The 12,460-nt window shown below is 36.3% G+C and overlaps 1 protein-coding gene across 1 annotated transcript in view; it reads left to right on the top strand.

Annotated features, from left to right (window-relative positions):
• Positions 1 to 12,460, top strand: part of LIN28B (lin-28 homolog B) — a 126,058-nt gene that overhangs the window by 108,346 nt on the left and 5,252 nt on the right. The gene's annotated exons all lie outside the window — the stretch shown is intronic.

Here is a 12,460-nt window from a genome sequence, read left to right on the forward strand (position 1 = left end):
AGCTCTAGGCTGTAGTGAGCTGTGATGGTGCCATTGTACTCCAGTCTGGGTGATAGAGCAAGACCCTGTCTCAAAAAATAATTAGGTAGTAAATAGGAAGTGCTAGTAGTTAGTAGTAAGTGCTAGTAATTCAGTAGTAAGTCAGTCATACAGCAATAGAGAGGTGTTTTAACATTCTGTCTTCATAAAAACTGAGATTCTACCAGCATTATTAGTTGCATCAAAGGTAACTCAGTCATAAATAACTTCAAAGTTTTGAGTAACCCAGAAGATATTTACTTTGCTAAAACTAGGGTAACATCTTTTAATCTAGCGCCCTTTTGCCCCTGGCTTACAAACAACCAGTATAAGTTTGAAGCTGTTATCTAATCTTCTATGTACAGTACATCAGTCATGCCAACAAAATTGATTCTTGACTTCTATACGTCTTTCTTTCCTTTGGAATTTCTCATGTTCTCTGTTCCTTCTGTGTTTTAATGGAGAAGTGTATGTGATAAAATGTGTTCTAGTCACTATTTTGTAGTCCTTATTTTGTATACCTAAGGTATTTTTAATATGGTATTAACATTCTTGTATATATTGTTCGGACATTTACATCTACTTCTCTAGATAACAAATTATTGCCTCACTTATCAGGTAATCATGATGAAATTCTTCTTTTAAAATTTCTTGTGCTCTGGTCAAATGTCCTAATAGTAAAGACATTTTATATATATATGAATAAAATAATATTCATATATATGAATAAAAGGCTCAACATATATATACACACACATACACACGAAAGATACAACTTTAGAATGACTTACAAAATAATGTTATATTAATAGATAAAAAGAATGCTGGCTACAGAACCAAAGCCTAAAAGAAATCATACAATGAGAAGAAAAAACGTTTATAAGAGTTGACACAAAGCTCTAGTGGAATTGTATTTCTTCAGGCTGAGCTGATGCTTATTTACAGCAGATGTCACACCTCTGACACTGTGAATTTGAAATAGTCCGGTGAAAAAAGCAAGCAGCCCTGGTGGTTTAAGTTTTCGGCAAGGCTGCTATAATAAATGAACAGACACTTCCAGACTGCATATTATAATCTGATTCTTCATCTAAGCAAGCAGCTAATTTTAACCATTTCAAGATAAGTTAAACATTGAACGTCTTCCCTTCCTTTCATAATTGATAGTAGTACTAACCTTTTAAAACACTTTAACTTAAAGGTCAGTAAGACCAAATAGAGTCGATAAACTGACCTTGCTTCCAACAAGGATGAATGTAAACCTGCAGTTAGGATAGTTACAACACTACAACAGCAAAAATGCATGTGGCTTTTATTTATTTGTGTATATGTGTGTGTGTTACTCCTGAACTGGACACTCCTTCTTAGTTATCTTGGGTTCTGAAAGCAGCACTGGCCGAGTGCCCACTGCATATGAGATTGGGTCCTATTTCGTAACAAACTGCTTTTACTCCCAGGAAATTGGAAAGCATGAAGTTATCTGTGTTTGAGTACCTCTTTCTCTCTCTCTCTCTTTTTTCTAAACTTTTCCATTAGCCAGAACAGATTATCTGTCTGAGATGTTGTTTGTCATGTAAGAGAGAGATAACATTTCTATTTGAAATAAAGTTTTAACTTATAACCTAGAATTCATTATTATGCTCCTTCTCAAGTTATAGTGCAAAGTAGAAGACTTTCAACAAATGAATATTGTTTCATTGATTTGACACAGAATCTACCAAGTACTTTTAAACATAATGGAATGATATATAAAAATGTCTGGTTTATAACTATGCCTGATTGAAGTGCCCTTATATGAAAAATGCTGCCCTTTGCCCCCATGCCTCCAGTGATTTTTCTCCCCTTCCATGTCTTGTTTGCTTTTAAAGCTGCTACATGTTTCATCCCCATTTCTCAGTGACCTGCACCACCACTCATTACATACCCATTCCCCACATTTTTCATCTTATCTTCTTGTTTTTATAAGATGATGAAAGGTTTGTGAATAGAGCTATTACTGTATTTTAGCTGGTTTTCAGTATACTTCGGTGCATTTTCACTGATGTTATGAGATAGTTGATGGCATTAATCAGAGAAAATGTCCAAAAGCTAATAAACCTAAGGCAATCCAAAAACCAGTCAGGAGAAGATACTAAATGAGATAAAATGTGTAAATCTTAACCATCCAGCTAACTATTCACATACTTTTCATTGGCATCTAATACAAAGTTGTGCACATAGTAGATATTCTTCAGTTTTTTTTTTGTCCATTTGGTTTTCATTTGATTCTATGAAAATGATTAAATGAATATTATAAGCAGTTGAATCCACTAGCAGACAATGTATCTAGTTAATTTCTCATCATATAATCAGGTGATAAAAGAGGTTAGAACACTAGTTGATAAATTTTTTTAAAAATTAGTTTAGTTGATCTGCAATCTGAGCTTTAGGGGAGACATAGAATATTCATTTCTACTGCCAGCAGTTCAGAGTTTGAATTTACTTTGGTTCCATGTCACCACAGGCTGATCCCTGCTTGTTACGCTGAATAGTACTAGACAATACAGAGCCATCCAAACACACATGATTTGTTATGCAACAGAAAGAACCAAATGGCAATTACTAACTGAATTTTGCTTTTTGTTTAATAATATTGAGCACCTACCCATAGGGTGGTCTGATTAAACAGGTTTAAATACTATCTTTTATGGACTTCCTTTTCTTTGGGTATAGAAAACAGAGTGAGCAGTAGTTATCTTATTAATGGCATTCTTTTAAGCACAATGTAGTTTAGACATTAGATAGGGTTTTAAAAAATTACATACTTAATCATTTTTATAAGAAACAGAGATCTTGTTATTATATTTATACTGACAAGAAAGTAATTTTCTATTTAAATGCCAACAGAGGCCGAACGCAGTGGCTCACACCTGTAATCCCAGCACTTTGGGAGGCCAAGGCAGGCAGATCACTTGAGGCCAGGAGTTTGAGACCAGCCTGGCCAACATAGTGAAACCCTGACTCTACTAAAAATACAAAAAATTAGCTGGGTGTGGTGGTGCACACCTGTAATCCCAGCTACCCAGAAGGCTGAGGCATGAGAATCATTTGAACCTGGAAGGTGGAGGTTGCAGTGAGCCAAGATCGTGCCACTGCACTCCAGCCTGGGCAACAGAGTGAGACCCTATCTCAAAAAACAAAACAAACAAACAAAAAATCAGAATTTGGCCATGAGGAGAAATGTTTGCAAGAGCATGTCCATACTAAACAAATTTATATGCTGGTCAAAATTATTTTAGATGTAGGCAATAGAAGATGGAGAATTAAAATAATAATTATGGGAAATTAGTAATTGTTAATTGGTAATGATGGTGAAATTTAGGGAAAGTAGCTGTTGATTAAGGAGCTGTAAATTGGCTAGGTTCAGTGGCTCGTGCCTCTAATCCCAGCACTTTGGAGAACCAAGGTGGGAGGATTACTTGAGCCCAGGAGTTCAAGACCAGACTGGGTAACAAAGTGACAGCCCGTCTCTACAAAAAGAATTAAAAAAAAAAAAAATTAGCCAAGCATGTTGGCACGCACCTATAGTCCCAGCTGCTGAGGGATGCTGAGCCCTGATTGTGGCACTGCAGTCCAGCCTGGGTAACAGAGCAAGACCCTGTCTCAAAAAAAAAAAAAAAAGCTGTAAGTTATCCATTTTGATGTCACGAGTATACATCGAACCTGTTCTTGATTGATAAATTATAAATTGAACAGAGAAACCATATCTGAAGTTAAACTCAGTGGGTTTTTGCAGTGTGTACCTTCCAGGGATCAGTGATGGTAAAAGGTTGAGGAGCTTTTCTGCCATCACAACCAGAAATTTCAAGGATCCATTCTCAATAAGGAAATAAGAGATATATACACACACTTCTTCCCTCCCTCACTTACTCCTTTCTTTCCTTCTCTTTCCCTTCCTCCTTCCTTCCTTCCATTCCTCCCCTCTTTTCCTTTCTGAGGCATGAGTGAGTAACCTGTTGAAAACTGTTTTGAGAGATGTATTCTCTTTTGAACCACATTCCTTGTAGTGGGAAATGTAGTGGTAAGATTGTCAGTGCAACACTTGTGTTTGTTAATAGCTGTAGTTCTCAAGTAGCTGCACATCACCGTCTCCTGGGAAACTTAAAAAGTAGTTGTGCTTAGGGCATTATCCTCAAAGATTCTGATTTAATTTGTCTAGAGTAGGACCCAGGCATTAGTATTTTTTGAAAGCTTCCAAAATGATTCTGAGTCACTGGTAGACAGGCTCACTGTCAGATGACTAGCAATAATAATGAAGGTCAATTACAAAATGGCAATGGAGTTTTATAATTATAATTGCTCTTTTTCTTTTTTAATTACATAAGTAATATAAGTTCTTTCTTGTTATTTAAAAAGGAAATTATACAAAAATTTACAGAGAAAAAGTGAAATGCCAGCAAGGCATGGTGGCTAATGCCTGTAATCCTAGCACATTGGGAGGCCAAGATGGGAGGGACTGCTTGAGCCCAGGAGTTAAGACACCAGCCCGGGCAACATGGCAAAACTCTATCTCTACCAATAAAACCACACACAGACACACACACACACACACACACACACACACAGGTGGTGTACACCTGTAGTCTCAGCTGCTAGGGAGTCTGAGGTAGAGGATGATGGAGTCTGGGAGGTCCGGGCTGCAGTGAGCCGTTATCACACCACTGCATTCCAGCCTGGGCAACAGAGCTAGACCTTTTCTAAAAAAAAAAAATGAAATGCCTTTCACTGTACTATTTTCCCTGGATGTAGCCACTCTTTGTCAATTCACTGTCTTCCCTCCCAATGGTTTTTTCATTCATTCATTCATTCATTCATTCATTCATTCATTTGATGGAGTCTTGCCTTGTCACCCAGGCTGGAGTGCAGTGGTGCAATCTCGGCTCACTGCAACTTCCGCCTCCTGGGTTTAAGTGATTCTCCTGCCTCAGCTTTCTGAGTAGCTGGAATTATAGGCATGCACTACCATGCCTGGCTAAGTTTTGTGTTGTTAGTAGAGACGGAGTTTCACTGTGTTGGCCAGACTGGTCTCAAACTCCTGACCTTGTGATCAGGAATGCCCGCCTAGGCCTTCCAAAGTGCTGAGATTACAGGCATGAGCCACTGCACCTGGCTGGTTTTTACATGCATTTGAAAATGCACACAATTACTTATAATCATGTCTAATGTCTTTGAAACATAAATGTGATCATACTGTATTTACGTATTATGCCATGGTTCGCTTTTTTTACTTAACAGTTTGTCTTGGAGATCTTTCCATGTCAATACATATAAATTTACCTCAATTTTTAAAAAATTATTTCATTATTCTACTATCTGCAAATGTTTTTTGGTATATTTGGCTTTATTTTTTATTTTAACAAGTTTATAGCTTAATAATAACAATTGGTTATTGTTAGCATTGTTGTTATAATTTAATTTTTCTAACTTTTTACCAGTATGGACAATGCTCTTATTAATATCTTAGTACCTGAATCATTGTGTTTATCAGTGAATATTCCTGTAGAGCAAATTCCTAGAGTGAGAGTTACTAGGTCAGATAGTATATGTATTAATATTTTCAAATATGCTGTCAAATTGTCCTCCAAGAGAGGCAGTCTCAATTTACATTCACTCCAACCAATAGAATCTGATTGCAATATTTCAGAGCCTAAATAAATCATTCATACTGCAGTATGATTTAATGGGCTAACTAAAATTTCCATCTCCTCTCTTTTGACTGGAATTTTATTGAGTCAGTTTGATAGCACTGATCATATAGCATGTCAGCTTGAAATTCCAATTTACAATCTTAAACATATGATTAAAGAGAATAGAAAAAGTATTCACACATTTTTTAGACCAAGTTTTTCAACATGTAAAGTGTAGGAGAGATGAAAAGAAAATCCAGCCTTGGCAGTGAAAAAAATCTGGACTGGACTACTCCCAGTCTTTTGTTTTATAGATGGGATACTCAAAGAAAGATGCTGACCTCCCCAGTAACAAAGTCTCAAGAAAAATCTACTTCAATTCTGTGTGTGTGTGTGTGTGTGTGTGTGTGTGTGTATTAGTGTTTTTAATTCCAGATCCTAGATATTTTAGACTTACATGTAATAAAATTACATCAATATTCTTGGGTATAACATTTTTATATAATCAAAATGGAAGTGAAATTTAATTGTTTTCAATTAAAATTCCCTTCTAGGTAATCCCTAAATTTCTTCATCCATACAATTTAGATATTGTAGTTCCCAATTCATAAGGTTTGGGGGAGGATTAAATTATATAACACATTAAAAACCTTTAGCACAGTGTCTGGAATTTAGTAAGTTCTCAGTGAATTGAACCTGTTTATTATTTCTGTTATTACCATTTTAATTACCTTAAAAGTATGTTAAAGTATGTTTATATAGAATATTTTGTTTTTAGCATGAATTAAGGTAAAAGAGGGGCATGATGCTGGCTTCTATATTCCTGAAGATCCCAGTGAAAACTTTTCTGATGTTAAATGTGATCCAAATGAAAACTTTTCTGATGTTAAATGTGTATTTATTATCTAGGAAACGTTTTTTTCTTTTTTTGAGACGGAGTCTTGCTCTGTCGCCCGGGCTGGAGTGCAGTGGCTGGATCTCAGCTCACTGCAAGCTCCGCCTCCCAGGTTTACACCATTCTCCTGCCTCAGCCTCCCGTGTAGCTGGGACTACAGGCGCCCGCCACCTCACCCAGCTAGTTTTTTGTATTTTATTAGTAGAGACGGGGTTTCACCATGTTAGCCAAGATGGTCTCGATCTCCCGACCTTGTGATCTGCCCGTCTCGGCCTCCCAAAGTGCTGGGATTACAGGCTTGAGCCACCGCGCCCGGCCTCTAGGAAACTTTTAAAAGAACATAAATCATCATTATCACCAACTATTTTTGAAAACTCAATATTTTACCACTGTACTTAGAATATATAAAAATTTAACTATGGAAAACATACTTAAATAAAAATTAACTTTACTAAAATTGTTATTGTTTAACTGGCTTACAGTCTTATGAATTTGGTTATGAGAAGAATGAAATAAAAGAAACTAATTCATTAACACATAGGTTGATGGAGGTCAGAAGACATGTACACTATTAAAGAGACTTACTAGTTCTGTGACTCATCAAACTTTGCTGAATTCTCTCTTGGTACTTTGGGGCGGGTCCTGTGGAGCTACCCAAATGTTTTATTTAGATTGTGTAGAACCAGTCAGAACAAAATGGGGCCTACTTCTGGAAGATTGGATCCAGGATCTGCCCCTCTTACCTTCAGGAGGTACAGGGTAGGCAGATTGCTTCCATCATGTGCTCTGGATCCTTTGCTTGTCCGCTCTGTGCTGTTCTCTAATAACCTTTCTGGCCACCCACCTCCCCATCACCAGCTGGCTGCAATCCGTCACTTCCATGTGTTCAGTTGATTGGCACACAATTTTAATTAAATAACAAGTATTATAACATATTAGAATAAAAAAGAATAGAGCTGAGGAATGTTATTAGTATCATTTCTGGATTTTAGTTGAACTGTATGTACCCAGGTTTAAAATGATCTCTTCAAAGAATTATTTTTCCTCCAATTTAGTTCCTGAAATTTTTTTCAATCCGTGACTTTTCTTTAGCTCCTCTGCCTCCCATTTGGAAACTTTATTAATCCTCTTGTAATCTGTTTTTCCCAAGAATTTTTACATAATTCCTTTTCTATGTTCGTACCTTCTTCCTGCCCAAAGCTCGCACTTTTTCATTACTCTTTTCTCTGTCCCTGATACTGCTTTACGTACTATCTTTCAACAATTCCTTCCCCTTCAGAAGCTTACAGATCACTGTCAAAATTATCCTTAATGCCCCCATCAGACCCTCAGAATGTGGATTTGAGTTTACATATAAATTCTTATTAAGTTAAAATGTTCAAGTACTGAGAAGAACCCTAAGATAGATTTTTTTCCATTATACTTTTAGGCAAGCAAATCTGGATCTTCCTCTGTGCTATTGCCCCTCTTCCCAATTTTTTAAATCACTCTGGATCAAGGAGGAATATATAACTGATGAATATTTTCATTTACACCATTGGAATATTATTTAAAAATTAATGTCTATCTTTTAACCTAGTGATTGTCAGCTGTGCTCAGCTCCATTATTGCTGATATCATTTGAAAATATAATCTGCTTACTCAGTTGTTTGGATCAAAAAATGCAAACTTTTTAATGGTCGTAGCAGATCTGAATTTTGATTTCTGAATCAGAGTTTTCATTTTTTGATGAAATCCTCAGAAATTTGGGTATATTTTGATTAACTTACTAACTAGTGTAGGTGTTTGTACTTGGTTTTTAAAAACTCATGTAATTATTTCAGAATATAATTAAATAGTTCTAAAGGTCTAAACAATTTGTTTTTATTTATTTGGCCATCGTAAGTGCCTCTATTCTATCGATTGTTGCCATTCTTTCATTTAAAATCTTTTCTTTTTTGTGAGACGGAGTCTCTCTATGTTGCGCAGGCTGGAGTGCAGTGGTACAATCTCAGCTCACTGCAAACTCTGCCTCCCGGGTTCATGCCATTCTCCTGCCTCAGCCTCCTGAGTAGCTGGGACTACAGGCATCTGCCACCACGCCCGGCTAATTTTTTGTTATTTTTAGTAGAGACAGGGTTTCACCATGTTAGCCAGGATAGTCTCGATCTCCTGACCTCGTGATCTGCCCACCTTGGCCTCCCAAAGTGCTGTGATTACAGACGTGAGCCACCGCACCCGGTCTTAAAATCTTAAATTTTAAATCTTATTTTGATAGTGTCTCAAAAAAGTTGGCTTTGATTTGATTGTTATTTATCTTCTATCTTTAAATGTTCCTTAAATAAGAAATAATACTTGTAGAATGTGCTAGCTCATTAGAATAACAGTATTTATAAAATGATTTTATGAAGAACTTGATAACTTTCTAAGATTAAACTGAACATTTTTGTTTATTTTATCTTTGTTTGTTTGTTAAAACAGAGTCTAGCCCTGTTGCCCAGGCTGGAGTGCAGTGGAGCAATCTTGGCTCACTGCGACCTCTGCCTCCCTGGTCAAGCAATTCTCCTGCCCCAGCCTCCTGAGTAGCTGGAACTACAGGTGTGCCCCGCCACGCCTGGCTAATTTTTTGTATTTTTAGTAGAGATGGGGTTTTGCCATGTTGACCAGGCTGGTCTCAAACTCCTGACCTTAAGTAATCTGCCCGCCTCAGCCTCCCAAAAGTGCTGGGATTACAGGTGTGAGCCACTGTGCCTGGCCTATTTTATCTTTACTTGTAATGCATGAGAAAATACCCTTTGTGCCATTGGTTCAGCATTTAATAAAGTACTTAGCATGAATAATTTTATTTTTTATGTTGGACTATACTATATAATAAAGTATGAGTATAATTTTCTTTGTATGTTCTTTTGCTTGTGTGAGACTATGTCCTTATATTTCTTAAGCATGTAGCTAAACATGGACACACATGCTATTTTTATGCTCACATCACAATGTAAAATTCATTCAGACTACAAAGGCAAACTGATGTGGAAAAGTATGGAGGGTGAACAAAGGGGACTAAAATCATGTATAGCTTGTATGGAATATATAGTTGTGGTATAATTTGTGAGCTGCAACGTAGCTGAACATTTCTATTTTGGTGTCAGTCCCTTGGGAAGGAAGGGGTTTCATAATGGAGAGTGATCCCTACTCTTAGTAAGAGTGATTGACACGGAATGATTAAATAGAAGAGAATATAAATACCACTCCTCCCCTTTTAAGGCTAAGCACATAAACACTAAATGCAAATCTTTTCGGTGTGGAAGACAGTCTGGCCTAATGATAGCACATATCAGAAAAGCCAAGAGGGTGAATTAACTATGCAGATCAAAATGTAAGGAAACCAAAATTATATAGCATCCTTAAAAATAACTTTTATAGCCCAAATCTAATGGTGAATGCACAGATAGAGGGTAATTGGAAGATCGCAGTTGTGAAAGCAGAGTACTGACATGAGGCTCCTGGTCAGTGAGCAGGCAGAATGGTTCCCTGAATTGGATAGCGCAGTGCCCACCACGGTGACTGATAAAACCGATGTGTCCGCTGGAGAGCCAGCCTATTACTGAAGCCTTTAACCACTTTTTTCTCTCTTTGAAAATGAGCTCCTGAGTGGAAAGTATCCTCAAGGAAGTGAATTTAATTCAAAAGAAGATACTTTATAGATGGGCAAATTTAATTTAAGAATTCACTTCTCTATTGTAGAGGAGAACTGTGTGGGAAAATATATTATTATAAGTAATGTGGTTATATCTTTCAAATATGTCATTTTTGAGTGTTGTTATTTTGAGAACCTGAATTTTAAGCATTAGCGAGTAATCTTGATTATTTAATCTTACACTCTCATAGAACATATGGCTGAAACTATTAAATCTGCTATATTATATTAAGATATGTAATTGTACAATGAATAATTTAACTACAACATGTGATTTCTTGTTTTTTTTCCCCCTTTTTGAAAATATGATTCAGTCTGTCCTAAGATAAATACTTGTTAATTGTTGCAAAGAATAAAAGCCCATCTTATAAATTCGTTATTCTAAATTACATAAGGTAACATTGCTAACTGGAGAAGCAGGCAATAGTTACCCTAAGTTTTGCCAATTAAAAAATTCACCATTTAATTTATCCCAGAAGATAAAATACTAAATATTCTATATATACTGCTTAGTAGGTTGTTAGTATATTAGTAGTTTGTCTTTGAAATATAAGATAGTATAAATTATTGTTTGATGTTCTTACACACATACAAATGTAAGTCATAATTCATTTTTTGTTGTCAGTCTGGACTTAAACCAATTTCCTCAGTTAACCCTTTTATTTTTTGTTTGTTTGTTTTTTGTTTTTCTTTTTTTTATTTGGAGATGGAGTCTCACTCTGTCACCAGGCTGGAGTGCAGTGGCACAATCTCGGCTCACTGCAACCTCCGCCTCCCAGGTTCAAGCAATTCTCCTGCCTCAGCCTCCCAAGTAGCTTGGGACTACAAGCATGCGCCACCACGCCCAGCTAATTTTTGTATTTTTAGTAGAGTCAGGGTTTCACCATGTTGGCCAGAATGGTCTGGATCTCCTGACCTCGTAATCTGCCTCCCAATCTTGGTCTCCCAAAGTGCTGGGATTACAAGCGTGACTTACCGCCGCCCAGCCAGTTAACACATTTTATTATTTTTTAAAAACGTTATAACCTGTCCAGGTTCGGTGGCTCACACCTGTAATCCCAGCACTTTGGGAGGTAGAGGCAGGCGGATCACTTGAGGTCAGGAGTTCGAGACCAGCCTGGCTAAACATGGTGAAACCCTGTCTCTACCAAAAACACAAAAACTAGCCGGGCATGGTGGCACATGCCTGCAATCCTAGCTACTCCTGAGACTGAGGCAGGAGAGTCACCCAAACCCAGGAGGCGGATGTTGCAGTGAACCAAGATCACTACACTCCAGCCTGGGCAACAGAATGAGATTGTATCTCAAAAAAAAAAAAAAAAAAAAAAAAAAAAATTATAACCTGTTGTTCTTTGTGCTTCATAAATGAAATTTATGGAGTCATAAATGTATTTGGAAAATAAAATAGCTCTTAAAATATTTCATTTGGAGACAAGTCATTAAACAAATTCTATGTTTAACAATCAGATTTAAAACCTTCAGTAAATATAAATTTTTCTTAGTTTCTTCCACTTATGGTCTTTTGTTATTTTTAATATAAAATTTTAGAAGAAAATCTGATTGAAATTGAACAACTATACCTCTGAATAAATTTTCTTGCTTAGCTTTTCCTTGCCAAACTAAAAGCTGAACTTTCAGACATCTAATACAAAGCCATGTCTTCAATGTGCATTCACATATTATGGATGGATTTCCATTTATTTTAACTTAAAAGAGATCACCCTGAAAGAAAGCTAATTTCTTACAAAAGGAAAAGAAAGTAAACTTTTCTCATCATTGAACTAGCATGAACTTTTATTAATTCAATCTAAGTATTTAGAAACTTTCTTTTTTTAGCACTGTTCTGACTCAGACATTTACTCTATTGCTCTAAAATTGCTTGGTAATTTGCTAGATATCATCCTGACTTTCTGACTAAACTCTGACTTTCTTATATGTCAAATTTCACTGCACTACTTAATTTTATACAAAGGAAAACTTTTTTTTTCCAGTTTAGTTGGTTTCTGCAGTCAAAATAATTAACATTCAAAGAAGTGTTAAACTCTTAAAATTTAATTTGGTCTAAAATTTTCCCAATTTCCGAGTGAATTGCCACTTTGTATCATGCCAACAGCTGTATTTCTACACTCTTGTTTTTAAAACTGGCTGGTTGTTTTTTGTTGAATATTCGCCGCCCTCTAGTGGGCTAAGTGGTTCTTTTAAAATGACCAG

The sequence above is a fragment of the Chlorocebus sabaeus genome, chromosome 13 (assembly GCF_047675955.1).
Source record: "Chlorocebus sabaeus isolate Y175 chromosome 13, mChlSab1.0.hap1, whole genome shotgun sequence".
NCBI classification, from domain to species: domain Eukaryota; kingdom Metazoa; phylum Chordata; class Mammalia; order Primates; family Cercopithecidae; genus Chlorocebus; species Chlorocebus sabaeus.